Raw genomic sequence first — 9,363 nt, 5'->3', positions numbered from 1 at the left:
TATTGTAGGTGAAGAAAAGAAAAGAAAAGGAAAAGCGTGGCCTAAAAAGTGTAGCCAAGGAAGGGAAAGCGTGTCCGAAGCAATAAGAAGCGTGCCGCATGCAAGGGGGAGGCAACATTGCCCTCCACAAGGGCACACTGCCCTCTAGGAGGGCAACATAGAGGAACCAACCAAGGAAGGCAACTCTGCCCTGCCCACTACAAGGGCAGAGCACAAAATGTGCCTTGAGACCAAAAGGAAGAGAACCTTGCCCTGCCCTTGTGGAGGGCAGAATCGGGCTCTCCAAGGAAGAAATTCAAGGGAAAAATGTCACCCATGCATGCCACAAGACTCGAACAAGGAACCATGAGGAAGCCAAGAACTAAAGTTGATTGCCGTGCCAAGAAGCCAAGGAAATTAATCGAATTTGTGCCCCAGCCGTGTTTCGAACACGGGACGTGGAAGAGGGAACTCTGCCCTGCCCTTGGCGCGGGCAGGGCAGCATTTGGATTGGCGCACGATCCTGGCGCATCACACACGATCCTGGCGCACCAAGTCTCGTCCCTGGCAGCGTCTGGCGCACCACGATCCTCTCCTGGCAGCACCAATCTTTTCTGCCCTGCCCTTGGCGAGGGCAGGGCAGCATCCTATGCACCAAGCTCAATTCTGGCGCACCAATTTTTGATCCTGGCGCACCAATTCCTGATTCTGGCAGCACCAAGGAATTTCTGGCGCACCAACTTTTCCTGCCCTGTGGTGCGCGAAATTGTGAACAATACTTTTTCACAACTCTCATAATCCCCGGTAATGGCTCCAAAAACGTGGTAGCTCAATACCATGGCATTACACAACTTCGCACAACTAACCAGCAAGTGCACTAGGTCGTCCAAGTAATAAACCTTACGCGAGTAAGGGTCGATCCCACGGAGATTGTTAGTATTGAAGCAAGCTATGGTCATCTTGTAAATCTTAGTCAGGCAAACTCAAATGTATATGGTGATGAACGAAAATAACACAAAGGTAAAGATAGAGATACTTATGTAATTCATTGGTAGGAACTTCAGATAAGCGCATGAAGATGCCTTCCCTTCCGTCTCTCTGCTTTCCTACTGTCTTCATCCAATCCTTCTTACTCCTTTCCATGGCAAGCTTAAGCAAGGGTTTCACCGTTGTCAGTGGCTACCTCCCATCCTCTCAGTGAAAGCGATTGCATATGCTCTGTCACAGCATAGCGGAATTCATCTGTCGGTTCTCAATCAGGCCGGAATAGAATCCAGTGATTCTTTTGCGTCTGTCACTAACGCCCCGCCCTCAGGAGTTTGAAGCACGTCACAGTCATTCAGTCATTGAATCCTACTCAGAATACCACAGACAAGGTTAGACCTTCCGGATTCTCTTGAATGCCGCCATCAGTTCTCGCCTATACCACGAAGACTCTGATCTCACGGAATGGTTGGCTCGTTTGTCAGGCGAGCACTCGGTTGTCAGGCGATCAACCATGCATCGTGCAATCAGGAATCCAAGAGACATTCACTATGGCCTTAGTTGCTTGTAGAACAAGAGTGGTTGTCAGTCACTTTGTTCATGGGTGAGAATGATGATGAGTGTCACAGATCATCACATTCATCAAGTTGAAGAACAAGTGATATCTTAGAACAAGAACAAGCGGAATTGAATAGAAGAACAATAGTAATTGCATTAATACTCGAGGTACAGCAGAGCTCCACACCTTAATCTATGGTGTGTAGAAACTCCACCGTTGAAAATACATAAGCATAAGGTCTAGGCATGGCCGAATGGCCAGCCTCCCAATGATCTAAGATAACATAAAAATGAAGATAGCTACCAAAGTCTTCTAATACAATAGCAAAAGGTCCTACTTATAAGAACTAGTAGCCTAAGGTGTACAGAATTGAGTAAATGACATAAAAATCCACTTCCGGGCCCACTTGGTGTGTGCTTGGGCTGAGAATTGAAGCATTTTTCGTGCAGAGACTCTTCTTGGAGTTAAACGCCAGCTTTCATGCCAGTTTGGGCGTTTAACTCCCATTTGGGTGCCAGTTCCAGCGTTTAACGCTGGGATTTCTTGAGGTGACTTTGAACACCGGTTTGGGCCATCAAATCTTGGGCAAAGTATGGACTATCATATATTGCTGGAAAGCCCAGGATGTCTACTTTCCAACGCCGTTGAGAGTGCGCCAATTGGGCTTCTGTAGCTCCAGAAAATCCACTTCGAGTGCAGGGAGGTCAGAATCCAACAGCATCTGCAGTCCTTTTTGGCCTCTAAATCAGATTTTTGCTCAGGTCCCTCAATTTCAGCCAGAAAATACCTGAAATCACAGAAAAACACACAAACTCATAGTAAAGTCCAGAAAAGTGAATTTTAACTAAAAACTAATAAAAATATACTAAAAACTAACTAGATCATATCAAAAACATACTAAAAACAATGCCAAAAAGTATACAAATTATCCGCTCATCACAACACCAAACTTAAATTGTTGCTTGTCCCCAAGCAACTGAAAATCAAACAAGATAAAAAGAAGAGAATATGCAATGAATTCCAAAAACATCTGTGAAGATCAGTATTAATTAGATGAGCGGGGCTTTTACGTTTTGCCTCTGAATAGTTTTGGCATCTAACTCTATTCTTTGAAACTCAGAATGGTTGGCTTCTTTAGGAACTCAGAGTCCAGATAGTGTTAATGATTCTCCTAGTAAAGTATGATGATTCTTTGAACAAAGCTACTTATTGAGTCTTGGCTGTGGCCCAAAGCACTCTGTCTTCCAGTATTACCACCGGATACATACATGCCACAGACACATAGTTGGGTGAACCTTTTCAGATTGTGACTCAGCTTTGCTAAAGTCCCCAATTAGAGGTGTCCAGGGTTCTTAAGCACACTCTTATTTGCCTTGGATCACAACTCTTATTTCTATTTTTTTTCGTTTTCTTCTCTTTTTTTTTTTTTCGTTTTCTCTCCTTTTTTTTTTCATAGCTTTTTCTTGCTTCAAGAATCATTTTTATGATTTTTCAGATCCTCAGTAACATGTCTCCTTTTTCATCATTCTTTCAAGAGCCAACATTCATGAACCACAAATTCAAGATACATATGCACTGTTTAAGCATACATTCAGAGAACAAGAGTATTGCCACCACATCAAAATAATTAAACTGTTATAAAATTCAAAATTCATGCAATTCTTTCTTTTATCAATTAAGCACATTTTTATTCAAGAGAGGTGATGGATTCATAGGACATTCATAACTTTAAGGCATAGACACTAAGACACTAATGATCACAAGACACAAACATGGATAAACATAAGCACTAAAAATTCGAAAAACAGAAGAACAAATAACAAGGAAATCAAAGAACGGGTCCACCTTAGTGATGGCGGCTCTTTCTTGCTCTTGAAGATCCTATGGAGTGCTTGAGCTCCTCAATGTCTCTTCCTTGTCTTTGTTGCTCCTCCCTCATGATTCTTTGATCTTCTCTAATTTCATGAAGGATGATGGAGTGTTCTTGATGCTCCACCCTTAGTTGTCCCATGTTGGAACTCAACTCTCCTAGGGAGGTATTTAGTTGCTCCCAATAGTTTTGTGGAGGAAAATTCATCCCTTGAGGAATCTCAGGGATCTCATGATGAGTGGGATCTCTTGTGTGCTCCATCCTTTTCTTAGTGATGGGCTTGTCCTCATCAATGGGGATGTCTCCCTCTATGTCAACTCCAACTGAATAACAGAGGTGACAAATGAGATGAGGAAAGGCTAACCTTGCCAAGGTGGAGGTCTTGTCCGCCACCTTATAGAGTTCTTGGGCTATAACCTCATGAACCTCTATTTCTTCTCCAATCATGATGCTATGGATCATGATAGCCCGATCTATGGTAACTTCGGACCGGTTGCTAGTGGGAATGATTGAGCGTTGTATGAACTCTAACCATCCTCTAGCCACGGGCTTGAGGTCATGCCTTCTCAATTGAACCGGCTTTCCCCTTGAATCTTGCTTCCATTGTGCGCCCTCTTCACATATGACTGTGAGGACTTGGTCCAACCTTTGATCAAAGTTGACCCTTCTAGTGTAAGGATGTTCATCTCCTTGCATCATAGGCAAGTTGAACGCCACTCTCACACTTTCCGGACTAAAATCCAAGTATTTCCCCCGAACCATAGTAAGATAATTCTTCGGATTCGGGTTCACACTTTGGTCATGGTTCTTGGTGATCCATGCATTGGCATAGAACTCTTGAACCATCAACATTCCGACTTGTTGAATGGGATTGGTAAGAACTTCCCAACCTCTTCTTCGGATCTCATGTCGGATCTCCGGATATTCACCCTTTTTGAGTGAAAAAGGGACCTCGGGGATCACCTTCTTCAAGGCCACAACTTCATAGAAGTGGTCTTGATGCACCCTTGAGAGGAATCTATCCATCTCCCATGACTCGGAGGTGGAAGCTTTTGCCTTCCCTTTCCTCTTTCTAGAGGTTTCTCCGGCCTTGGATGCCATAATGGTTATGGAAAAACGAAAAAAGCAACGCTTTTACCACACCAAACTTAAAATGTTTGCTCGTCCTCGAGCAAAAGAAGAAAGAAGAGAGTAGAAGAAGAAGAAATGAGGAAGAGGGAGATGGTGGTGTGTTCGGCCAAAGAGGGGGAGAAGTGGTGTTTAGGTTGTGTGAAAATGAAGGGTTGAAGAAGGGTATATATAGGAGAGAGGGGGGTAAAGGTTCGGCCATTATGGGTGGGTTTGGGAGGGAAAGTGGTTTGAATTTGAAGGGTGAGGTTGGTGGGGATTTATGAAGGATGGATGTGAGTGGTGAAGAGAAAGATGGGATTTGATAGGTGAAGGGTTTTTGGGGAAGAGGTGTTGAGGTGATTGGTGAATGGGGGAAGAAGAGAGAGAGTGATGGTGGGGTAGGTGGGGATCCTGTGGGGTCCACAGATCCTGTGGTGTCAAGGAAAAGTCATCCCTGCACCAAATGGCATCAAAATTCACGTTTTGAGCCATTTCTGGCGTTAAACGTCGGGCTGGTGCCCATTCCTGGCGTTTAACGCCAGGTTCTTGCTCTTTTCTGGCGTTTAACGCCAGTCTGGTGCCCCTTTCTGGCGTTAAACACCTCAAAAGAGTGTGCTTAAGAGCTTTGGACACCTCTAACTGGGGACTCTAGCAAAGCTGAGTCACAATCTGAAAAGGTTCACCCAGTCATGTGTCCGTGGCATTTATGTATCCAGTGGTAATGCTGGAAAACAAAGTGCTTAGGGCCACAGCCAAGACTCATAAAAGTAGCTGTGTTCAAGAATCAACATACTTAACTAGGAGAATCAATAACACTATCTGAAATTCTAAGTTCCTAGAGATGCCAATCATTCTAAACTTCAAAGGAAAAAGTGAGATGCCAAAACTGTTCAGAAGCAAAAAGCTACAAGTCCCGCTCATCTAATTAGAATTAATATTCATTGATATTTTGGAATTTATAGTATATTCTCTTCTTTTTATCCTATTTGATTTTCAGTTGCTTGGGGACAAGCAACAATTTAAGTTTGGTGTTGTGATGAGCGGATAATTTATACGCATTATTTTTAGGTAGTTTTTAGTAAGTTCAAGCTACTTTTAGGGATGTTTTCATTAGTTTTTATGTTAAATTCACATTTCTGGACTTTACTATGAGTTTGTGTGTTTTTCTGTAATTTTAGGTAATTTCTGGCTGAAATTGAGGGACTTGAGCAAAACTCTGAAAAAGGCTGACAAAAGGACTGCTGATGCTGTTGGAATCTGACCTCCCTGCACTCAAAATGGAGTTTCTGGAGCTACAGAACTTCAAATGGCGCGCTCTCAACAGCGTTGGAAAGTAGACATCCAGAGCTTTCCAGAAATATATAATAGGTTATACTTTATTCGGGAATTGACGACGTAAAGTGGCGCTCAACGCCAAGTACATGCTGCTGTCTGGAGTCAAACGCCAGAAACACGTCACGACCCGGAGTTGAACGCCAGAAACACACTATAACTCGGCGTTCAACTCCAAAAGAAGCCTCAGCTCGTGGATAGATCAAGCTCAGCCCAAACACACACCAAGTGGGCCCCGAAAGTGGATTTATGCATCAATTACTTACTCTTGTAAACCCTAGTAGCTAGTTTATTATAAATAGAACTTTTTACTAGTGTATTAGACATCTGGGGACGATTAGTTCTCAGATCATGGGGGCTGGCCATTCGGCCATGCTTGGACCTCTCACTTATGTATTTTCAACGGTGGAGTTTCTACACACCATAGATTAAGGGTGTGGAGCTCTGCTGAACCTCAAGTTTCAATACAATTACTATTATTTTCTATTCAATTCTCTTTTATTCTTATTCCAAGATATACGTTGCACTTAAACTTGATGAATGTGATGATCCGTGACACTCATCATCATTCTCACCTATGAACGCACGTGACTGACAACCACTTCCATTCTACCTTAGGCCGGGCGCATATCTCTTAGATTCCCCAACAGAATCTTCGTGGTATAAGCTAGATAGATGGCGGCATTCATGGGAATCCGGAAAGTCTAACCTTGTCTGTGGTATTCCGAGTAGGATTCTGGGAATCTGGAAAGTCTAACCTTGTCTGTGGTATTCCGAGTAAGATTCCGGTATTGAATGACTGTGACGAGCTTCAAACTTCTGAAGGCTGGGCATTAGTGACAGACGTAAAAGAATCAAGGGATTCTATTCCAACCTGATTGAGAACCGACAGATGATTAGCCGTGCTGTGACAGAGCATAAGACCATTTTCACTGAGAGGATGTGATGTAGCCATTGACAATGGTGATGCCCTACATACAGCTTACCATGGAAAGGAGTAAGAAGAATTGGATGAATGTAATATGAAAGTAGAGATTCAAGAGGAGCGCAGCATCTTATTACGCCTATCTAAAATTCCCACTATTGATCTACATAAGTATTTCGATCCTATTTTATTTTCTGTTTATTATTAATTTTCGAACTTATCATAAACCCTTTAATCTGCCTAACTGAGATTTACAAGGTAATCATAGCTTGCTTCATACCAACAATCTCTGTGGGATCGACCCTTACTCACGTAAGGTATTACTTGGATGACCCAGTACACTTGCTGGTTAAGTTGAATGGAGTTGTGACCACACATAGTTGTAAACCATGGTATTGGCATCATGTTTTTGGCGCCATTGCCAGGGAAAGAAAAAGCAATGAATTTTACAAAATGCAATAACATATGAATTACAATTTCGTCCACCATCCTTGCACACAGATATCCTTTATAATCTGATCGTGGTTGGGGTTGTTATCCATTCTTGAGTGATAGCTCTCTTCTGCAAAGGGTATGCTTCACAGCTTTAGCACTCTCATGATGCTCATGGGACTAAAATCCACCATGACCCCTCTCACAAAACTTGTATAGGATTTGTTCATACCCTGACCGGGCTCCTCCAACTCGGCAAATTCATAAAAGGTCCGACCTCGTCCTAAGGCTCACGCCTAAAGGTCGGACCTCGGACAATAAAGCAAGGAAGGCCCATCAAAAGGAACGCAGCCCAAAACCTAAAGGCCGAAGAGGCCTAGAAAAGGCGGTTCCACAAAGATAGAGATAAAACTCCCAAAGATAAGATAAGATAAGAATATCTTATCCAGGGAAGATCACGGCCAACTACTATAAATACACTGGAGCACCCAGGTATGACATTCATTCCACATTCTACACATATCTGCTTGGACCCATGCTAACTTAAGCATCGGAGTGTCATTGCAGGTACAACCACCAACCACTCTGCATATCAAGCTCGGGTCCCTGAACCCCCACCTCGGGCCTCTCCAGACGACCGAGCTACACGTTTCAGGTAACCCTCGGAACATTGGCGCCGTTGCCGGGGACCTGGAAGTCATCCCAACACCATGGTGGACGACCATGACAACGAACACGATTCAGGTTTGGAAGACAGAACGCCGCATAAAAACGCGGACACAATACTCAAAGATACTCCAGAAACCAATGGAGACAAAAATTCATCAAATCCAGGAGTAATAGAAGCACTTCAAAATCGATTGGAGTAACTCGAAAAAGAAGACGAGCATCAACGGGAAGCCAAGAAGGACCTCCAAAGGGAAACTAGGCGACGCCGAGAGTTAAAAGATAAGCTCTTAAAACTCGAAGCTGATCTCAAAACCGAGACGGCTCGATCCAGTCACGAAGATAGCCCCCACAATGATCAAGACCCATTCACCAAAAGAGATCATGAAAGCTAAAGGTCCCAAAGGACTTCAAAGCTCCCAACATGACTCCGTACGACGGCACATCAGATCCAAGCTATCATCTTAGAAATTTCAGAAGCAGGATGTATCTCACAGAGGCCTCAGATGCAATCCGTTATTCTCCATCCAGAAGGACAAAACCAAACAGAAGCAGCTATCAGGGGTCTCATCAATGGCCTACGAGAAGGACCTTTTAGCCACTCAATATCCAAGAAGCACCCAAACATCTCAAAACGAGGTACAGGAACGGGCAGAGAGGTACATCAATATGGAGGAAAATTCTCGACTAGGAGAGATCTCAAAATCGAACATTCCTACTCCTATCGGGATAAGGATAAAGAGTCCAAGAAAAAAGAAGATCAACATGGAGAGAAGCCTAGAAAATACCACAATTACACCCCCTTCGGGTGTCTGTTGTGGATATCTACCGAGAAATATGCAACACTGAGAAGATCCCATCAACTCGCCCAATCAAAAACCAAAGTGGTCAGACAAATGGAAGGTCCACCTCACACCAAAGAGGTCGGACAAGTTGAAAGTCCACCTCACACCAAAAAGGTCGGACGAGTTAGAGGTCCACCTCACACCAAAGAGGTCGGACATGTTGAAGGTCCACCTCACACCAAAGTGGTCGAACGAGTTGGAGGTCCACCTCACACCAAAGAGGTCGGACGAGTTAGAGGTCCACCTCACACCAAAGCGGTCGCACAAGTTGAAGGTCCACCTCACACCAAAGAGGTCAGACGAGTTAGAGGTCGACCTCACACCAAAGAGGTCGGACGAGTTAGAGGTCCACCTCACACCAAAGAGGTCGGACAAGTTGAAGGTCCACCTCACACTGAAGAGGTCGGGCGAGTTAAGGTCCACCTCACACCAAAGAGGTCAGACACGAGTTTAAGGTCCACCTCACACTAAAGATATCGAGCGAGTTTAGGGTCCACCTCACACCAAAGAGGTCGGACAAGTTGAAGGTCCACCTCACACCGAAGATATCGGGCGAATTGAAGGTCCACCTCACACCAAAGAGGTCGGACGAGTTGAAAGTCCACCTCACACTAAAGAGGTCGGACGAGTTAAACATCTACCTCACACCAAAGAGGTCGAA

This window comes from Arachis hypogaea, chromosome 4 (assembly GCF_003086295.3).
Source record: "Arachis hypogaea cultivar Tifrunner chromosome 4, arahy.Tifrunner.gnm2.J5K5, whole genome shotgun sequence".
Classification (NCBI taxonomy): Eukaryota; Viridiplantae; Streptophyta; class Magnoliopsida; order Fabales; family Fabaceae; genus Arachis; species Arachis hypogaea.
This window is presented reverse-complemented; position numbering follows the sequence as displayed.